Raw genomic sequence first — 23,625 nt, forward strand, 5'->3', positions numbered from 1 at the left:
AAGCTGAATCAACCTTAAGCTGATTGGGATCGAACTGCTGGCAATTGGCAGAGTTAGCTTGCAATACCACAGTTTAACCACTGTGCCACCATGGCTCTTCAATAGAAGAAGATACTACTGTAGAATCCAAAGAAGAGTCATTTCCTATGCTCTCTTGTCTAAAAGATGGAATAATATTATTACCCTACTGGGAGATAGAATCAGTTGAGTGTTAGGAAATTTTGACCAAGGAAGTAATGACCCAAAGAACTGGTGGGTTCTTTTCCTTGAATGGGACCAAGCAGTAGTCACTAACCATGTTGCTGGGATAATAATAATAATAACAACAGAGTTGGAAGGAACCTTGGAGGTCTTCTAGTCCAACCCCCTGATTGGGCAGGGGACCCTACACTATTTCAGACAGATGGCTATCCAACCTCTTCTTCACAATTTCCAGTGTTGGAGCATTCACAACTTCTGGAGGCAAGCTGTTCCACTGGTTAATTGTTCTGTCAGGAAATTTCTCCTTAGTTCTAAGTTACTTTTCTTGTTGTTTAGTTTCCACCTACCCTCAGGTGCTTTGGAGAATAGCCTACGAAACTAGGCTATTCTCCTATTCTCCTTAGTTTCCACCTACCCTCAGGTGCTTTGGAGAATTCCCTACGAAACTAGACTTACAATCCTGGGTCTTGAAAGCTTAGAACTATGACACCTTAAACATGATCTAAGTATTGCCCACAAGATTATATCTTGCAATGTCCTGCTTGTCAAAGACTACTTCAGCTTCAACCACAACAACACAAGAGCACACAACAGATGACTGTAAAAAATATGACTTTAGTAATCGGGTTGTTGAAGCGTGGAACTCATTACCGGACTCCGTAGTATCATCCCCTAACCCCCAACATTTTACACTTAGACTATCCACGGTTGACCTCTCCAGATTCCTAAGAGGTCAGTAAGGGGCATACATAAGCGCAGTAGACTGCCTTCCGTCCCCTGTCCTATAGTCTCTCCTATATCTCGTATTTCTTCTCTACTATATCCTCTATAACCTTCATTGTGTTTTATTGTGAATTGGACAAAATAAATAAATAAATAAAATAGCCTGACTCCCTCTTCTTTGTGGCAACTCCTGAGATATTGGATGCTTTAACTAGGCTTCCTGCACTAAACAAGATACAGTAGGTCCTCAGTGATGCTTTCCAACTTTATATAAGTCACATAAACTCTCTACTGAATTACTTGGTTGAATCCTACAACCAAAGAATCTGGATTCCCACAAATAGCTAAGCTATTAACACCAGTGAAGGTGAATGAATTGTGTGAATGGGACCAGTAGGTTTTTAAGTGATCTAACGAAGAGTAACCTTTATCTCTGGGATTCAATGAAGTGTTATTACTAGGCCCTTGAGTGTTGTTGCCTTATAGTTCAGAATCAAGCCCAGTGGTTAGTGCTGGTCATGGAACCAGTGAGTTCAGAAAGATTATGGAAGACATTTTTATTGTGGTTTTTTTTTGCTTTATAATTGTAATTCATTGCATTAATTGAAAATGACTGATTCATTTCAGGATATCATTAAGTTGTCACAGGCCTTGTTTTTTTTTTTTTTGGGGAGTTAAAAATATCTCTCCTCTCCAAGTATATGAAGAGTACAAAGTCAGAACCTGTCAAATTAACAACTTCTCACCATTTATCTTTGTTCAGGGAAGAACTATTTGTGCTCGGACTTTTTTAAAAATAAAAATGATTAATAATACTAACAAATTCCACTTTTTAGTGACTAAGGCAATCATGATAAGGGCCTGTATGAATAAATATTGGGGGGGGGGCAGTGATGGGCTCCTATGGATACGGTCAGGTACCCAGAACCCTCCTGGGCTCTGGGTATGTTTTTCCTATCACAGTAAATGAGGTTGAATGTGTAAAATTTTAGAAGAGCTATGCATGCGTGTGTACATACAGATACAGTTTATATAGTAGATAATTTATATCTTTGTGTGCTTGTGTATAATATGTATGTACACATGTCTAAAGCCATTTGATCCAGATACGATTTGATCGACATACGAGTTCCGTTCTGGAACGAATTAAACTCATATCTAGAGGTACTACTGTACATAGAATTAAATAGTACGTTTTGGATGTTCAGTAATAATAAAAAAAATTAGGGAAATTGTATCTCTTTGAGGCGAGGAGAGGTCAGGCACCCTAACTCAATCCTTGACCCAAGTGACGTCAAGTTGACCACCTTTAAGCCAGCCACATGACCTTTAAGCCACTCCCCGGTCACATGATCATCAAGCCACTTCCATCTGGTCACATGGCTGACAAGCCACACCCACAAAATAAGCCACACCCACACTGTGGTAGTAAATTTTTTTGCAAAATTTCTTTGATCAGATTGCATACAATTCAAAGACTGTTTGCAGGGAGAGGTTTTAAAATGGGGGTGGGGGAGTCTTATGTTTTACTTGGGGAGAAACCAGAGGTGGGTTCCTACCAGTTCTGACCAGTTCTATAAAACCATTAATAACTTGGAGGCCTGGGTCACTACACTAGAACTGGCAGTGACCCAGGCCTGTCACGTCCCCAAGGTGATTCTCTCAGAGATGCCTATGGTGCCAAGTCACCATCTTGTTTTTGCTCCTGCACATGCTCAGATGCTTTTTTTAGTACTGTGCATGCATCCGCGCACAGTGCTCAATGCACACCCACTTGCACAGTGTATCCCTGAGCAGTTGTACATCTCCACCCCATGTCCAGTCAATGAAGCAGTGGAAGTGATGTGCAGATGCCGGGAGGCTGTTGGGGTCTGGATGGGTGTCAACAGACTCAAACTCAACCTGGATAAGACGGAGTGGCTGTGGGTTTTGCCTCCCAGGGACAATTCCATCTGTCCGTCCAAAACCCTCGGGGGGGGGGATTATTGACCCCCTCAGAGAGGGTCCGCAACTTGGGCATCCTCCTCGATCCACAGCTCACATTAGAGAACCATCTTTCAGCTGTGGCGAGGGGGGCGTTCGCCCAGGTTCGCCTGGTGCACCAGTTGCGGCCTTATCTGCTCACAGTCACTCATGCCCTCATCACCTCGAGGTTCAACTGCTGCAATATTCTCTACATGGGGCTACCTTTGAAGAATGTTCAGAAACTTCAGATCATGCAGAATGCAGCTGCGAGAGCAATCATGGGCTTCCCAAGGTATGCCCATGTTACACCAACACTCCGCAGTCTGCATTGGTTGCCGATCAATTTCCGGTCACAATTCAAAGTGTTGGTCATCACCTATAAAGCCCTTCATGGCATCGGACCAGAATATCTCCAGCACCGCCTTCTGGCGGACGAATCCCAGCGATCGATTAAGTCCCAAAGAGTTGGCCTTCTCCGGGTCCTGTCGACTAAACAATGTCATTTGGCAGGACCCAGGAGAAGAGCCTTCCCTGTGGCGGCCCCGACCCTCTGGAACCAGCTCCCTCCGGATATCAGAACTGCCTCCACCCTCCTTCCCTTGTGTAAAGCTCTTAAGACCCATCTCTGCCCCCGGGCCTATATAGTTTATACATGGTATATTTGTGTGTATGCTTGCTTTTAATAATGGGGTTTTTAGTGTATTTTAAATTATTAGATTTGTTACATTGACTTTGTTATTGTTGTGAGCCACCCCGAGTCTACAGAGAGGGGCGGCATAAAAATCTAATAAATAATAATAATAATAATAATAATAATAATAATAATAATAATAATAATAATAATAATAATAATAATTAAAAAAAACTAGTAGTATCAGAAACCCACCCCTGGGAGAAACTACAATGTCTGAGGTTGATGGAATGGGACCCAGCACTTCCCAAGACAGAGATGACCTGATATAAACTTATCACAACTCTTCGAGGCCCCAAGCAGCACCCCCGAATTTAAAGCATCTGTTAATTTGGAAGGAGTAAGGGAAGATAAGAAGCCTAGAATTTTGAGAAAATGTAAAAATCCCTGGCATTTTTACACAAGGGTATGCAATCAACCACTCAGTGAGGCATTAAACTCATGCCCACAATAACAATTCAAGTCTAGCACAACCGTGTTTAGCCAAGAACTGAAATTAGGGTAAAGTCTCTCAAGATTTGTGGTTTACTGCTTTGTAATTTATTTCATTTTTAGGGTCTACCATCGGCACCATTAACCGCAGTGTAATCAGCCTCTGTAAAAACTGAATTTCCATTAGCAATTCTAAGCACAGTTCAGTATTCCTATTACTGGCCTAACCAGAAGAAACCTTCACAACATTCCCAGCCAAAAATAACCTTGATTCCCCAATATTTGCTCAGCATGTCGAAACCTAGATGGATGGATGGATGGATGGATGGATGGATGGATGGATGGATGGATGGATGGATAGATGGATGATAGGTAGACAGACAGACAGACAGATAGATACTGTAGATAGATAGAAGGAAGATAGATAGATAGATAGATAGATAGATAGATAGATAGATAGATAGACAGATAGACAGATAGACAGATAGACAGATAGACAGATAAATAGATAGCGTTCTGGTTTCTGGTAGAAGTTTAGTAATTACAAATAACTCTTATTAAATGCATCATTTCATGAATAAAGCAATTCCTTTTTTTTCTCTGCTCTCCTGTACTTCAACACATTCCATACAGCACTCGGTCTGTTATCTCTCTCTTAGCCGCATTTCTCACATTCCTTTTCCTGCTTCACTTAGACAAGATTTATTTTCCTAACCGCATAACTTTGAAAAAACAGCAGCACTGACTAAATACAATACAAAATACTTTGGCTTACTTTAGCGTGGCAAAAACACATCCATTATTCTTTTCGGCAACGTTGAAACTCCACCCTTCTTCTCCACTAGCCCCCTGACATGCCGAATACATCACTACAATATTTAACCCATTCCTCTCCTTAATATCTTCTTCCAGACCTCTGCTCTCTACGTTTCTGGACCCTTCTGAATTTAGGGTTAACCCAGCGAGCATCTGATTCTCCCTCGCTAGATCCTGAACTCATAGCCCCATCCTGTGGCTGGCCTCCCACCTGTTCTACTACCTGTAACCCCAGGCCCCCCATTACTTCATAAACACTATCTGAATCTGAGTCCTCAATATCTTCATCATCCTCCAACTGATCAGGAGTATGTACAACAGATAGATAGATAGATAGATAGATAGATAGATAGATAGATAGATAGATAGATAGATAGTTCTATGGGTGTGGCTTGGTGGGTATGGCAGGGGAAAGATATTGCAAAGTCTCCATTCCCTCCCCACTCCAGGGGGAGGTTACAGCAAAATTCCCCCTTTCCTACCAATCACCTGGGAGACAGAGAATAGATGGAGGTGTGGCTAGTCAGTGGTGGTATTTACTGGTTCTCTGACCTACTCATTTCCTCTACCAGTTCTTCAGAACTGGTCAGAACTTGCTGAAACCCACCCCTGATAGGCAGGCAGGCAGGAAGACAAACAGATTACAAAAAATAGAGATGGAAATGGAAACAGAAATAATAGAAATCGTAGAAATAATAGAAATAATAGAAATAATAGAAATGATAGAAATGATAGAAATGATAGAAATAATAGAAATAATAGAAATAATAGAAACAATAGAAATAATAGAAACAATAGAAACAATAGAAACAATAGAAACAATAGAAATAATAGAAATAATAGAAATAATAGAGATGGAGATAGAGATAGATATACAGATAGAGATTATATCGGTTCTGGATGTATTCTTATAAATGACAAATACTGCAGACCTTAAACAGACAATTTCTTTTGAAATCTGTTTAGGAAGAATAGGTTTGGCCATTTGTCAAAGTCAGAGCTTCTGTTACTGCTTTGTGTTAAAAAATAAACTTAACATTCCTTTAACCCTTGATCAGGGAAAGCTCCATTTTCTATTTTCCATGCTGTGTTTGAGTCTAATTTTTAGCCATTAGTGTGTGCCTAAATTCTGGACTTAAACGAGGCTCTCTGATCAAAATTGAATTTGGTTGTTACAGTCATAAATTACACTCTTGTTGTCCTCTATATGCTTCTTTGGGATTTTAATCTGATTGTAGGTTTAAAAGAAAACAGTACCAGAGTTTTGCAAAATACGGAGATGAACGTATTAATAAGGTTTCCAATAAAGCACCTGCTTCTTTGACTAAGATCATGTGATTGCCTATCTCCATTATCTTAATAATTTTCCAAAAGCAGGAAATGCATTTAATCAATAGCTAGAATGCCAAGCATTAAGCAAATTGCATTAAGCAACATGAGGAAACTTGTCCTACATACTTCATTCCATGCTGGTCTTTTGGTTTGCTCTTACCAGCTTGACCTTGTCTTGTTTATCTGGCTTTTGAAAGACTTATCAGAAGGCACACAATTAAAATTTAATTTCCAGTACAACACTATTGTTATAGTGCAGCTAAGCACAATTGGCCATGGCTCTTGTTGCTTTTTGGGCTACCAACTAGGTTTCCCCTCCTTCTCCTCCTTCTCCTTTTCCTCCTCCTCTTCCTCCTTCACCTTCTTTTTCTCCTTCTCCTCCTTCTTCTCTTCTTCATCCTCCCCCCTCTTTCCTCCCCCTTCCTCCTTCCTTCCTTCCTTCCTTTCCTTCCTTCCTTCTTTCCTTCCTTCCTTCTTTCCTTCCTTCTTTCCTTCCTTCCTTCTTTCCTTCCTTCCTTCCTTCCTTCTTTTCTTCCTTCCTTCCTTCCTTCCTTCTTTCTTTCTTTCTTTCTTCCTTCCTTCCTGCTTTCCTTTCTTCCTTCCTTCTTTCCTTCCTTCCTTCTTTCCTTCCTTCTTTCCTTCCTTCCTTCCTTCTTTCCCTCCCTCCCTCTTTTAATACTTATCTACAACTGTATTATTCAACCTTAGGAACTTTAATATATGTGGACCTTAACTCCTAGAATTAAAAGGAGTTAAGATCCACAGTCTTAAAGTTGCCAGGTTGAGAAACATTGGCTTATTGGGGCCAGCGGGGATGGAACAAAAGCTAATTATTAAATGAAACCATAACATGCATCACAATCTTTCTAATAGCTACATCATTTAGTGGAATGTTCTGGATGGAAACGGGACTGTCTGGCACATTTCTAAAAAGCATATGTCACTAATCATCAATGCGGAATATTCATAAATATTCCAGCTGTTCAGGAAACATTGGCAAAGTGTGCTGATTTGGTGAGGGAAGAGAAAGTTGTCAATTAGCTGTGATTAAAGTCCAAAATGAACATTAAAAACAAAAGGAAATTTGTAGGACAAGAAAGTGAACAACGCCCAGATGAGAAGGATTAAAAGAAAACAAAGTTTTGAGAAAGAGAGGAAGAGAAGGACGAGGTAGGAGGAGCCATCAGAATTGACTTGGAAGAGGAGACCAGTTTCATAAAATGATCTAGAGACATACCAATTCATCCCTTGCAGGCTTGTTGCTATAGAACATCACAGAAATGAGTTATATATGACTTGGTGACACATTATGTTCACGTCACAGAAGTTACTTCCCAGAAGTTACCTTCCTTAGCTTCTAGAAGTTATCAGTAACTTTTCTATAAATGAAATCATGGGATTTATATTCATTTATGAGTTAGCCAATAAGTGCAAAAAGCGATTTTAAAAACCTACAGATATCTGCCCAATCCTAAAGTATTTCACCGAACATGAGTGAATCATTGTTATTTATTTCCATTTACTCGAAAGTTAACATAACCAAGATTATTCTGCCTTTACGAATTGAGAGCTGGTCTCCTGGGCAACCTGACTTCAAATCAAATCAAATAGAAGTGCAAATCGGAATCTTTATTAAGACATTGACCAATGTATCCTATGGAAGCTGTAATTCTATGAAAGTAAGCCTCCTTAGGGAGCATGATGTGGTTAAGATGCTGGGCTTGTTGATAGGAAGGTTCTAAGTTCGAGACCCCAAAATGCCTGACAGAATGAACTCCTGCCTTTACCTCAGGTTTGTTCTGCCGACGTGTTTCAACTGCCCATAATTACAGGGTAATTAGTCCAGGAAGACACACACCACATGATAAAAGGAAAACCCAAAGTTTTTATAAACAGAAAAACAGAAACAGCTCCCTTTTTAAACGTCAAAGGGATTTTCTGGTACACGCAAGGCACAGGTTAAATGCAGTCCAATTGCTCACCCAATAACTGGGAAATTGAGTCCAATTCTAAAGTCCAGAGAGTCCACACACAATCTTGAACAGCACAAAAACCATGATCTTGACAAAACAATGAATCAGATAAACTGCCATGAGGCTAAAACACCAGGTTGCACTTTTATCTGTAGCACTAATTACAGCAGCCCCACCCAACCACAGGTGTCCTCATTTTCTCTTGTAATAATCCTTCAGTTGTTGTCTCCTATGCATCACTCTACACATGCGTGGATGTGTCGTTAATTCTTGTTCAGAATCCAAGGATGATACAGATGATTGATCTCCTCCTGGGCTGTCTGCCAAACTCCCCTCTTCCCTGTCATTCATGCTTCCTTGGTCAGAGGAGGCTTCGTTGGCAGATTCCATCGGGAGCAAAACAGGCCTGCGGCATGTGGATGTTTACCCCACATCCACCTGCACATTCCTTGGGGCAGGAGCTGGGCCAGAGCTAACCACAACAAGGTTCTATCATCCTACACTGTTTTCCCCAAAATAAAACATCCTCTGATAATAAGCCCAATTGGGCTTTTGAGTGCATGGCAATAAGGCCAAGTGTTTATTTCAGGGTTCAAAAAACGTAAGACAGGGTCTTATTTTTGGGAAAACATGGTAGGAGTTCAAAAGCATGCAAAATGCAAATAGATAAATGGGTACCACTTTGGTGGGAAGTTAACACTATTCTGTGCATGTTGGCTGACCATGCTGAACACATGACCATAGAGGCATCTTCGGACAATGCTTGCTTCCTGAGCTTCCTTATGAAAAAGAGATGAACACCACATCTTCGAGTCAGACATGAACTGTGGACAAGCAACTAAATATGAGTCAGCAATGTGCATCCAAAAAGGCCAATACAATCCTAAATTGCATTAAAAGAGGGATACAATATCGGACTAGGGTGGTACTAATACCACTCTATAAAGCCTTAGTTAGACCACACCTAGAGTACTTCATTCAGTTTTGGTCACCACACTACAAAAGAGACATTTAAACTCTAGAGAAAGTGCAGAAGAGAGCAACCAGGATGATAAAGGAACTGGAAACTAAAACATATGAACAGAGATTGCAGGAAGAGAAGGACCAGGGAAACCATGATAATAGTTCTCCAATTCCTGAGGGGCTGCCACAGGTCAGGCTGTTTTCCAAAGCACCAGAGGACCAGACAAGGAACAACAGATGGAAGCTGACCAAAGAGAGATTCAACCTGGAAATAAGGAAGAACTTTCTGACAGTGAAAGTGATCAACCAGTGAAACAACTTGTCGGCAGAGGTTGTGAGCACTCCAACACTTGTGACTTTCAAGGGGAGATTGAACTGCCATTTGTCCGAAATGGTATAGGGACTCCTGCTTGAGCAAGGGGTTGGACTTCCAACTCTAATAATAAATAATTAAATGATCAGACAAGGAAAGTCTTTACCTTAAACCAGGGGTCCCCAACTTTCGGCCCATAGACTGCCACTGCTCTGAACATGCCAACAATTGGACGGCACAAAGCAGCAAAGCCTCATCCACAGGATTCGGGCAGCATGAAAAAACACACACCCTTTGGTCCGTGGAGGAACCTTTTTCCATGGTACCAATCCCTGGTGCCCAAAAGGTTGGGGTCCATTGCCTTAAGTCTCCTGAAGCAATGCAAATGACCTTTAAATAGGGATTGGGGAGGTTGTACCTTATGGCTTCCATCTCGTGATGGTGTGAATTTTTGCATCTAAATACTTGCCCTATGGGCTGTCCACATCTATATGGATGTCGTTTCAGTTTGCAGGAGTTAATTTGCCCTTTAACACGGAAGATGCTGTACAAAAATTATTAAGTGAAAAGTATTGCATTTTTTTTTAAAAAAAGGAGACTTTCCTTCAAATCCAACCCTTTTGGAATGCCCTTCTATCTCCAGGTGCCAAGGAGACAAATAAATGGGGCTCCGATGTTTAAATACTCTAAAGACATAGAGAATAGTACTTTTTCTTGATGACAGCTGCAGCAGTTTATAGCAGCTTGACAGCAAAAGGACATTCTAATTCCATTTGTAATAACCAAGGGAATGACACTCCGAACATGTCATGTTCTGGAAACACGTTAATTACAAGGCTTGCTGTGGTATGTTCAATTTGATCAGCACCAGTAGCCTTTTCATCTCATTTTTTTTCCCCTGTAAGTGTTGTTAGGCTCAAAAGTACATAGGATATTAATCGTGCGTAGTTTCTCTCCTGATATTTCTCTCTCCTTTTTTGGAGGGGGAATTTAGATGCAAAGCAACCAGGTTTCAATCTTCAGTGGAGGATCGATCCAGCAAAAGGGGGGGAGGACTTAGTATTACACTGAAAGGGTTGAAAGCAGTACGATGGCGGTGAAGTTTGAGGCCGAAGGAACAGCAATATTGGTGCCTCTGGCCTTTATCTTGAATCTGTTGAGAGCCATCTTTGACTGCAGTGTATATATAAAGCAATAGCAATAGCGCTTAGACATATATACTGCTTTATAGTGCTTTACAGCCTTCTCTAAGCAGTTTTACAGAGTCAAAATATTGTCCCCAACAATCTGGATCCTCATTTTACCCACCTCGGAAGGATGAAAGGCTGACTCAACTTGAGCCTGGTTGGGTTTGAACTGCCAAATTGCAGGCAGCCGGCAGTCAACAGAAGTAGCCTGGAGTTCTGCACTCTAACCACTGTGCCACCATGGTTCAGGGCATTTAGATTGACAGACAAAAAGACAGATGGTTCTGCCAAGTCAACTTTACAGGGTAATGTCCTGACACAGGCGCTGTAAGTTAACTAAATGTGGAAGTTAGACTTCACAGAATTGCTGAGATATACTGTTTCTTTTTCAGATATATCTTTTTGTACATAGAGTGGCAGCTCTACCTAAGGAACATCTTAAGGATTCTGCCATTGCACCATAGAATCAATGATATCACTTGACAGATCTATAGATTAGTGGCACAAGCTGGCTACAACAAGCTACCAACTTCCTAAACATTTATTATTTATTTATTTATTAGATTTGTATGCCGCCCCTCTCCGTAGACTCGGGGCGGCTCACAATACAATAAAACAGTTCATGACAAATCTAATAATTTACAATTCAAAATATTTTAAAAAAACCCATTATTAAAAAGACATACATACAAACAAACATACCATACATAAATTATATAGGCCCGGGGGAAATACCTCAGTTCCCCCATGCCTGACGACAAAGGTGAGTTTTGAGAAGTTTACGAAAGGCAAGGAGGGTAGGGGCAGTTCTAATCTCTGGGGGGAGCTGCTTCCAGAGAGTCGGGGCCGCCACAGAGAAGGCTCTTCCCCTGGGGCCCGCCAACTGACATTGTTTAGTTGATGGGACCCGGAGAAGGCCCACTCTGTGGGACCTAATCGGTCACTGGGATTCGTGCAGCAGAAGGCGGTCTCGGAGATATTCTGGTCCGATGCCATGAAGGGCTTTATAGGTCATAACCAACACTTTGAATTGTGACCGGAAAGTGATCGGCAACCAATGCAGACTGTGGAGTGTTGGTGTAACTTTATTATTATTTATTTATTTGAACTTTGTTCAAATTTTAGGCCCCCAAACCAAAAACAATCCTTACCTAGTCTTCTAAGCTGAGTTATTTTATTGTTTCACAACTGCAGACAAAATCTTGTCAAACTGAGCACTCTACTTATCCGCATTGTCATATATTCCATGAACTATTCAGGAGGGGCTGTCTTCACCCCCTTTTCCCCCATGCAAAATATCAAAACTAAGTTGCCTCTTCCTTCTCTACAATGAACCCCATCCCTCATGGGGAATCCCATGAATATCTTACTAAATTCCAAAAGATCAAATGATCGCCAGATCCCTCACAAACAAAACTGATGTCTATCCTAAACTTTTTTCCCCCCCATTGGATGGATCGCTTTATAAAATAGCACTTTTTTAAAAACTTGGGTTAAATAACTCTATGTTATTAAAAATACATCTATTAAAATAAATCCACTCTGCCCGCAATAAACAGCAATTAATTAGTTACTATCAATTAAATACTAAAAATATTAATTTACATTTAACATCTAAGTACAGTCGTTTACTATAGCTAGCTTATTAAAGACTAATTAAATTCCTAAACATTCTTACAAGTTTAATGCATTAATAATAGGAACCTAAGCACACACTAACTATATCTGCATGTCTGAGTTCATTACGAGGCAACAAGATTTATCTCTTTTGCTCTAATTAAATATACTAAGCAAACCTCAGTAACTTTTCTCAACACATACCATAACTGTTTTATTAATTTCAAATTAAATGCCTATTTAAATCTGCTAATCTATTGCTGCCCTAGATAGATTTCTAAGGGATTTCTGTCCTTCACCTGAACAAAGGTGACTATAAACTTCCTACACCCAAGATACCATATATTAGTTACTCAGGTGCGGAAAGTGCATGCATGTTTTTATATTATTTATTTATTTATTTGGTCCAATGCACAATGAAGGTTGTAGAGAATAGACACCTAGTAAAATATATCAAAGAAAGAATCGGAGAAAAGATATAAGAATAAAATATGTCAATGGAGAAAAGAGGAAAAGATACAGGAATAGAATAAAGGATATATGGGATATAGGAGAGACAGTTGGACGAGGGACTCATAGTAAAATATATCTAAGAAATAATAGAAAAGAAGGTATAGTAATAGAACATATCAATGAAAGAATAGAAGAAGAGATATAGGAATAGAAGAAAGGTATAGGAGATGTAGGAGAGCAATAGGACAGGGGATGGAAAGCACACTAGTGCACTTATGCACGCCCCTTACTGACCTCTTAGGAACCTGGAGAAGTCGATTGTCGGTATTCTAAGGGTAAAATGTTGGGGGTTAGGGGTTGACACTATGGAGTCTGGTAGTGAGATCCACGCTTCGACAACTCAATTACTAAAGTCATATTTTTTTACAGTCAAGATTGCAGCGGTTTATTCTATTCTATTCTATTCTATTTTTCCGGCCTAATGAGATGCTAATGAGTGAAGTGATCATATGGGTTTTGCTAGCTAAGCAATCTTCTCTATGCCTGTTTTTTTCACAGCTGCTCCCCTGGACAATCAGCTGGGCTTCTGGGCTTTAGAAGCCTTTTTCCAGCCTTAAGGAGGTGCTAAAGAGTGAAGCGATCTTCTGTGCTTTGCGAGCGAAGCGATCTTCCCTTTGCCTGCTTTTCTCATTGTTTTTCTCTCTGAAGAGAGAGAGAAAAAAGTGGAATGTTTTAGAAACTGCTTTTTATTTCAACCAGGGGATAAAAAGCAATCATGTGGTCTTATAAGTAGTGTTGGGCGAACCAAACTCTCAAAGTTCGGGTTTGTACCAAACTTTGCGAAGTTTGGTATACCGAACCCAAACCCAAACTTTTCTGAAAGTTCGGCAAAAGTTTGGGTTTGGGTTCGGGAGAAGCACCGCCGCCTGGCTGTTACCTTCCCAGAGGAGCCGGGGAGCTGTCGGGCGGTTGGGAGGCGCAAACGGAGGTGGGGAATCCCAACAGGGGATTCCAGGGGTGGAGCTTTGACATCATGGAGATGTCCTTCCTGGAGTCCCCGTTTTGGCCAGCCAGGAAGGACGTCTCCGTGACATCAAAGCTCCGCCCCTGGAATCCCCTATTGAACTTTTGCCGAACTTCCAGGTTCAGCATTCGGGCAAACGTCGAGAAGCGCCCCAGTTGTTTCGGAAGGTGACAGCCGGGCGGCAGCACTCCTCAGCTCTTCAAGTTCGGGTTCAGGTAAAGTTTGGGTTTGGCTTCGGCACCGGTCGCGAACTTTTACAGCGAAAGTTTGGGTGCCGAACCCGAACTTCATTGGGTTCGCCCAACACTACTCATAAACAGTCAACTAATGTGCTGAAACTGACCAGACTAAGGACTAACCAGATGAATAATTGATAGGCATATTCTTTTTTTCCCTATTTTCTTTCCCAAAACCTAAGGTGCGTCTTATACTGAAAAATACAGCAATGTTGTTCATATGAACAACAACAACAACAACAACAACAGAGTTGGAAGGGACCTTGGAGGTCTTCTAGTCCAACTCCCTGCTTAAGCAGGAAACCCTACACTACTTCAGACGGATGGTTATCTATTATCTTCTTAAAAACTTCCAGTGTTGGGACATTCACAACTTTTGGAGGCAAGCTGTTCTACTGGTTAATTGTTCTAACTGTCAAGAAATTTTTCCTTAGTTTGAAGTTACTTCTCTCCTCTTTTAGTTTCCACCCATTGCTTCTTGTTCTACCGTCAGGTGCTTTGGAGAATAGGTTAACTCCATTCTTCTTTATGGCAACCCCTGAGATACTTGAATACTGTTATCATGTCTCCCCTAGTCCTTCTTTTCATTAAACTAGAGATGCCCAGTTCTTGCAACCATTCTTCATATGTTTTAGCCTCTAGTCCCCTAATCATCTTTGTCGCTATTCTCTGCATTTTTTCTAGAGTCTCAACATCCTATTTGCATCCTGCCGACCAAAATTGAATGCAGTATTCCACACGTGGCCTTACTAAGGCCTTATAAAGTGGTATTACAGTTGTGTCCAACTTTTTCTTTTGGCCAAGGGAGCCAGCATTGTCCTAAGATACTTCCGTGGTCATGTGGTCAGCATGACTATATGTCGAAGTCCATGGAATGTGGTCATCTTCCCACCAAAGTGATACCTTATTTTATTATTATCCAGCTGCATTTTCATGCTTTCCACTGCTAGATAGGCAGGAGATGGGACAAGAATTGGAGCTTGCCCTGTTGTGTGGTACTTGGGTCTCGAATATTGAAGGGCTGCAACATTTTTTTACTACCACGCTGTGGGCATGGCTTATTTTGTGAGTGTGGCTTGCTGGCCATGTGACCAGGTGGGAGTGGCTTCATGATCATGTGACTGGGGGTGGCTTAAAGGACATGTGACTGGCTTAAAGGTGGCCAACTTGACCTCACTCATGTCAAGGGTTTGGGTTAGGGTTAGTGTGCCTGGCCTCTCCTCGCCTCAAAGAGATACAATTTCCCTATCTATTTACTGTTACTGAACATCCAAAATGTATTTGTATTTGTATTTATTAGATTTGTATGCCGCCCCTCTCCGAAGACATGTGGGGCGGCTAACAACAATATAAAAAGACAATGTAAACAAATCTAATATTAAAAACAATCTATAATCCCCAATTTAAAGAACTACTCAAACATACAAGCATACCATGTATAAATTCTATAAGCCTAGGGGGAAGGGAAATTTCAATTCCCCCATGCCTGATGACAGAGGGGGTTTTTAAGGAGCTTGCGAAAGGCAAGGAGGGTGGGGGCAACTCTGATATCTGGGGGGAGCTGGTTCCAGAGGGTCGGGGCTGCCACAGAGAAGGCTCTTCTCCTGGGTCCCGTCAAATGACATTGCTTAGTCGATGGGACCCGGAGAAGGCCAACTCTGTGGGACCTAACCGGTCACTGGGATCCTTGCTGTACTATTTAATTCTACGTATATTTGCCATATGTGTACATACATATTACACACAGGCACACAAAAATATACATTATCTACTACAGTATTTCCCAACCGTGGCAACTTGAAGAGATCTGGACTTCATCTCCCAGAATTCCCCAGCCAGGATTCACTGGCTGGGGAATTCTGGGAGTTGAAGTCCAGATCTCTTCAAGATGCCAAGGTTGGGAAACACTGATCTACTATATAAACTGTATGTTTATGTACACACACACACACAGCTCTTCTAAAATTATATACATTTAACCTCATTCACTGTGACAGGAAAAACATACCAGGAGCCCAGAAGGGGGAAAAAAGAAAAAAAAAATCAAAATTTATCCACAGGTTCTGCATACCTGATCTATTTTTTTCTACCAGTTCTGTGTACCTGATTGTATCCGTAGGAGCCCATCACTAGTCTCGAACCTGCATTGTCAGCCTTCCAGCTGACAAGCTCAGTGTCTTTAACCACTGAGTCATCATGACCCCATTGTTCGTGTAGTGAAGGCACCGGACAACCACGGCAGATACAACACAACTTTATTTAGCTACATAACTGAGGTAACTTAGCACACTTGACAGGATATTTATACTCAACAATTAACCAATGAGATTGCTAGAACTATCCCGCCAAATAGCCCCCCCTGCTGTTGCCAAGGACATGACAGTTCATATAATGAATCTCATGAAAAGCTTGCATTAAAAACCCCCTTCTTCTATAATTCAGTTAGGCAGTTTCAGCGGATAAGTGCCATAATATGGCTGTGACACTTTCTCTGCAGTCTTATAACAGATCATCCCCTTTCTGAGGGGGCAGAAAGAATAGTTGTAATTGTTTTTTCTGTCCACCACACATGTTTACTTAACATTTATTTTTAATCATAACCCCACTTACCCTTGGTGTCTGTTCTGAGGCAGGAGAAAAAAAATCCAATAAAGGATTCTTTAAACCTTGCAATATTCTAAACCTTGCTTATATTACATTGGCTATTTTTCTTGTTAGTGAGTAGCCTCCCGCATTGGCCTTAGTGATAGATGTACTAAGGGATAATAACAGATGGTCAGAAGAGGGGAAAGGAGAATTCCCATTGCTTGAAAAATGATTCCTAATTGAATCCACATTATAGAGTGGAAATGTAGATAGTGGTCAACTCTGTCTTCAACCTTTCAACAGTGATGGGCCAGATTTGAGCCATCGTAAGGCCTTGCTGAATGAAGAGGTAGACCTTGAAGAAATGGAGAACCTTAGTCCCATATTTTATGATTGTATATTAAGAGAAGATTGAACTGCCACTTGACTGGTGTGCTATAGGGTTCCTGCTTGGGCAGGGGGTTGAACTTGATGGCCTTTGTGGTCCCTTTCAACTCTAACAATAAATAAATAAATAAATAAATAAATAAATAAATAAATAAATAAATAAATAAATAAATAAATAAATAAATAAATAAATAAATAAATAAATAAATAAATAAATAAATAAATAAATAAATAAATAAATAAATAAATAAATAAATAAATAAATAAATAAATAAATAAATAAATAAATAAATAAATAAATAAATAAATAAATAAATAAATAAATAAATAAACAAACAAACAAACAAACAAACAAACGAATTTATGAATGAATTTATGAATGAATGAATGAATGAATGAATGAATGAATGAATGAATAAATAAATAAATAAATAAATATATTTTATGATTGTATTTTGCCATTTGATCAATGACACCAGGCCTGCCGGAAAAGCCAGGTCTTTACGGCTTCTCAGAAGGTCAGTAGGTTGGGGGCAGTACGGATATAGGGAGGTAGCTGGTTCCAAAGAGTCGGAGCAGCCACAGAGAAGGCCCTCCTCTGCAGGCCCGCTAGTCGACCCGACCCGACCCAGAGAAGGCCAATCCTGTGGCCCTCATCGGTTGCTGGGAGCTATGCAGTAAAAGGCAGTCTTGAAGATAGTCTGGCCCCAACATTGCGCCCAGAGACCAATTGGGAGCCAGTGCAGTCCGCAGAGTACTGGTGTAGTGTGGGTGTACTTAGATGCACCCACAACAGCTCACGCGGCTACATTCTGCACCAGCTGCAGTCTCCGAACGCTCTTTCAGGGGTAGCCCTGGATCAAGCATAAAAGACTGAGAGTCACACACCCCAATCTGCTTGCAACCCAGAAACTCTGAAGCTGTGTCACTATTCTTCTTCTCTTCCTGAATTAAAGGATCCCTTTTTCTGGAAGCTGCTTCCATGTCTATTTCTTCTGAGCATCCCTGACTGCTACCCATCTGGGAACTCTTGTAGTTGGCTCTGCCCCAGCTCCTGCCCCAAGGAATGGGGAGGTGGATGCAGGGGAAACTTCAACATGTCACCGGCCTGTGTTATTGCCGACAGAATCAGTTCATAGTTTAGTTTCCTCGGACGAAGAAGAAGGTGGGAGTGACTCGGCAGAGGAGGGCTTGGCACACAGCCAAGGCAGTCAACCTTATCTTCTATAGCTTCAGATGATGACATTTTGGACCCACGCAAGCGCAGAATTATGCATAGAAGAGACCAAGTAAGAACATATTACAGGAAATAAGGGAGGCCACCTGTGTTTGGGTGGGGCTCCAGTAATTAGGGCTGCTGCTATAAAGAGCAGCATGTGGGTTTGGCCATTGTGGAAGAATATCTGTTTGCAGTTTCGTCAGGAATCTTGTGTTGCTGGACTTTGTTGCTTTTTCACGCCTTTGAAATCAAAGCAGAGCAACGTGTGTGTGTGTCTCCCTTTGTTGGAAGAAGAAGTGGTGTGAAGTTTCTCCACAGCTGCTGGCTAAGTACTTAATGACTGCTTAAGGGAAATTGTACAGACTACCTGGTTGTTTTGGAATGAGTGCTCTTTGCAATACAAAAAGAGTGCTTAGTTTATTTTGACTTTTGTGATAAAGAACATTATTTTGAATTTTCAAACGTGTGTGTGTCTGAAATTTGTACCCTTGAATTTTCGGGAGGCTCCTATCAGAGAGCCCGGCCGAACAGGAACGAACCAGGAAAATAGACTAACTATCCTGGGTCTTGAAAGGTCTTGAAAGCTTAGAATCGCGGCGTCTAAAACACGATTTACGTATTGCCCACAAGATCATATGCTGCAATGTCCTTCCGGTCAACGACTACTTCACCTTCAACCGCAACAACACAAGAGCACGCAACAGATTCAAACTTAATATTAACCACTCCAAACTTGACTGTAAAAAATATGACTTTAACAATCGAGTTGTCGATGCGTGGAACTCATTACCGGACTCTATAGTGTCAACTCCCAACCCCCAACATTTCTCCCTTAGACTATCCACGATTGACCTCTCCAGGTTCCTAAGAGGCCAGTAAGGGGTGTACATAAGTGCACTGGTGTGCCTTTCGTCCCCTGTCCAATTATCTTTCCTTATCTCATATATCTTATATATTCTCTCCCTCTCATCTACTTCTCTTCTTTTTTACTTACTATCCCTATATATACTATTTAATGTCTATTTTCTTCCATATGTATTGTATATTGGACAAAGAATAAATAAAATAAATAAAAAAATTATTTAGAATCTTAGGGCTTTTTTTTTTTTTTTAGTTTTCTGGGACTTCTCTAGAACTTCAGATTACATTCATGAGACACTTTCTTCTTTATACCATTTTCGTTTGCAGCTGAAGGAACCCTTCTGGGAACCAATGCACCACAGGTTGTTGCCCTGTCCCTTTTTTACAAATTACCCAATCAAAATGTCCAGATTGATTCAGAAAGCCTTCTTATTAACTCCAAGCCTCCAGGATTTTAAGCAGATGACCTCAGCCAAAGCAAAAGGCTCCACGAAACTATTTCTTTGTAGTGCCTGCCAAGGTACTTGGAATGTTCCAAGTTTATGTCTTTCTATGATTTCTTGGAAGAGAGAAGAAAATGTACTGTAGGTTGCGTAGATCAAAATGATTTAGCATTGTGCAACTTTGCATGTCATGATGTGGCTGTCATAAAGATTGGAGCCCACTGAGTAGCTAGAAATGTACATTAGCTATTAACCTTGCCCAGCTGATCAACTTTATTCTGCAGCTTTCCCTCGGAACCATTAGAATACCCTGAAGAAATAACTTTCCAATTAAAAAGGATCTCGGAGAACAAAGCCATTTTATCTCTGACTCCTGGTGTTCTTTATTCCAATAATTTAAATTGGAATTGATTTTTCAATTTAGCCGTTGACTTGCTATGGACACACAGCTGAAAGGGCTGAATGGAAACCGTGGAGCTGAAATATTTGTCTTTGTGACACTCTTCTCATAAATTCACAGGCTTTTCAGGTACTTGCTCTCCTAACACCCCCCCTCCACTCCCCTTAATGCATTTTCTCCCTGCTGCCCTGCTGACTTCAGAAACAGATTTTAGCCCAGCAGGGCAAAACTGAAGAACCACATTCACCCTGATCCTGCGCTCCATTCTCCATAGATCCAGTTAATTGTGACATCAAGAGAAAATGAAGTGAATAGATTCAGAAGACTTCAAATGAAAGAGCTCCTTTTTGGATACTGAAAACACTTATAATTTATTATTTTATTTCTTTATTGGAAGGTGCAGTGGGGGAGTGGAAGAGGAAGAGGAGGAGGAGGAAGAAGAAGATGAAGATGATGATGAAGATGATAAGGATGAAGACGGAAATGAAGATGAAGAAGATAAAAACCTTTTCTAAGGAAAACTTTTTGTTAAAAAAGATGAAGAAGATGAAGATTACAATGATTATGATAAAGAAGATGAAGACGAGGAAGATGATGAAAAAGATGTTGGTGAAGAAGAAGATAATGATTATGATGATTATGATGAAGATGAGGAAGATTAAGATGATGATGAAGATGATGATTATGGTGAAGAAGATGATGAAAATGATGATGAAGATGATGATGAAGAAGAAGATGAAGATGGAGATGATGATGGAGATGAAGAAAAGAAAGAGGAGCAACCATACATTTTTTCATGCTTTGGCAGCTTGTTTCAATGTTGCAATTATTTTACTGCACCATTGAATAATCTTTATGCTAAATACTCCAAGTTTTATAGAAACTTCTTCACATTTTTAAGCTTACACTGGTGAACCTCTGCGATTTAGGTTGGTACCACAGTAAATGTAATACTCACTCAGTACAAAAATACCCTTGATTAATTTGTAATTGCCCAAGACCAACACCATTTCTCCCCCAAATCCTTCAACACCTCAAGAGTTTGGCTCAAAGAGTTTGACTCAAACTTTGGAATTTCAAGGCTGAATACATGCTAAAGCTATGAAGAGAGTAATACATTAGAACTTTAAGAAAGAATGAATAGAAAAACAGAATATAAATGGTTATACGGAAATAGAGAATTTTCTGCAATAAATGTCAATGTACAGTGATCCCCCGAGTTTCGCGATCCCGATCATTGCGAATCGCTATATCGCGATTTTTCCACCCGATGACGTCACTCCCTTCCTTTCTCATCTTTCTTTCTCTCTCTCTTTCTCTATCTTGCTTCTTCCTCTCTCACACTCTCTTCCTCCCTCTCTCATCTCTTTCTTTCCTTCTCTCTCTTTCTCTATCTCTCCCCCTCTTGCTCTCGAGCGGCGGGAGGCACCCAGGGAAGGTTCCTTCGGCCGCCCACCAGCTGATCTGCTCGGCAGCGCGGCAGCAGCGAGGAAACCCCATCTTCGGCTCCTCGCTGCTGCCGCGCTGCAAGCGAGCGGCAAGCGAGCGGCCGGGCGGGCGGGTGAACGGGCAAGCGGCAAGCGATCTTGGGGTTTCCCCTTTGCCTGGGTAACGGGGAAACCCCATGTTCGGCTCCTCGCTGCTGCCGCGCTGCAAGCGAGCAGCCGGGCGGGCGGGCAAACGGGCAAGCGGCAAGCGATCTTGGGGTTTCCCCTTTGCCTGGGCAACGGGGAAACCCCATCTTCGGCTCCTCGCTGCTGCCGCGCTGCGGAGCAGTTCAGCTGTTGGGCAGCCGGAGGGGTCTTCCCCGCTGCCCACACGCAAACTCCACCATCTGCGCATGTGCGGCCATGGAAAAAGGGGCGTGCATGCGCAGATGGTGTTTTTACTTCCGCACCGCTACATCGCGAGAAATTGATTATTGCGAGGGGTCTTGGAACGGAACCCTTGCGATAATCGGGGGATCACTGTATTCCCATTGCTTGCTTAGTTTTCACTGTAATAAAAACGCACAACCAATATTTTCATAAATCTTGAAATGAACAGGCAGAAAACTTTCTCCTTCCACAACTTTTAATATACATATTTCTACTGTAGTCCCTCTAGGAAATATTTTCTAATATTTTAGATGAACAATTATATTCTTCATTTAAGTGGCACAGTGTTTAGAGTGCAGCAATGCAGTCTACTCTAGCTAACTGCTAGCTGTAGTTCAGCAGTTCAAATCTCACCACCGGCTCAAGGTTGACTCAGCCTTCCATCCTTCCAAAGTGGGTAAAATGAGAACCACATTCAATTTGAGATTATGGATAAAAGGATGAATTCGGTTAATGAACCTGATTTGCGACAAATGATGGGACGATGGGACAAGGTAAGACGATATATGGTTAGTAGAATCTGAGACCAAGCTACAAGGAATAAATTGGAGTCACTTTATAATATGTAAATAGAGACTGCTCTTGAGTTAAAATGGTATATATAAGAAACACACACACCCAATTTGGTGGTGGTGTGTGAATGGTTGTCTGGTGGTAGGCACTGATCACCAAGCACTTGTTTTATGTTTTATTCTATTTCTTAAAATTATTTTAAAAAATCAATAAAAATTACTTTATTGCGGTAATAGTTTAACACAATATTTCTTCTTGCTGAACAATCTGAAGACTTGTATGCTATCCTTTCTTGTTCCTGCATCCCACAATTCCAGATAAATCAAGGGTGACTCTCCCCCCCCCCCCAAAAAAAAATGTGTTGAAAGCACTGAAAATATTCAGCTGCCATTCAGTAGGTTTGTGTTCTCTAGAGAATCTGCAATTTTCATACATTCTGCTAAGGAAAGGACAAAAATTAAAAGGCAGCTGTAGGCATTTTGGGGCTTCACTGTTATCACAACAGACAGATCCTTGTTCAGAATCAAAATTCAAAGTGTGTCAGATCAAATTGGTTTGCCCTAAATTCTCAAATTATAAACTCAAATAAATTTCTGTCCTCTTGGCATCCTGAATTTCCAATTCAAATCCAATCAGGGAGGATTTGCGCTGGCCTGTTGACTAGATTACAAGAAATGTAATTTTGCTGAAACGCACCAACTGAAAAAAAGAATAATAACGACAGGTGGTGCTTTCAACAGATGGTCTCTCTGTGTGAAAAAAAAAATATTGTTTTGCTGGAGGGGGGAAAAAAATCACCCAAACAATTCTGCAGGTAATTCTTTGGGGAGGGGGGGGGAAGGAAATAATTTACCCTTTTCAGTTAAGATAAAGGAAAATATTTTAAAATAGAAAGAGATATGGAATCAAACAGCTTCATGGGTTCCTGCCTACTTATTTTCAAAGGACTGAGTAAGTTTGCACAGTTTATATTCCATGGAGTGGAACCTTTCTTTAAACATTCCTAATGTTGCTCCAGTGGCTTTCTAGGATTCTGGAGATGTTGAAAATGGCCTCCCTTCCTCACCGAAAGTCCTCCAGAGTTCCTCCGGAGCAGTGAAGAGCTGGAAATTTTTTTACTACGACACTGTAGGTATGGCTTATTTTGTGGGTGTGGCTTGCCAGCCATGTGGCCAGATGCGAGCAGCTTATTATTATTATTATTATTATTATTATTATTATTATTATTAATTAGATTTGTATGCCGCCCCTCTTCGTAGACTCGGGGCGGCTCACAGCAATGATAAAAACAATATATAATGACAAATCTAATAGTTAAACTCTAAAAATAACAATAATACATTTAAAAAAGTCTAAAAACAAGAAACCCCAATATATAAAAAACATATATACAGTCATATCATACACGGAAAG

The sequence above is a fragment of the Erythrolamprus reginae genome, chromosome 4 (genome assembly GCF_031021105.1).
Source record: "Erythrolamprus reginae isolate rEryReg1 chromosome 4, rEryReg1.hap1, whole genome shotgun sequence".
Lineage (NCBI taxonomy): Eukaryota > Metazoa > Chordata > Lepidosauria > Squamata > Dipsadidae > Erythrolamprus > Erythrolamprus reginae.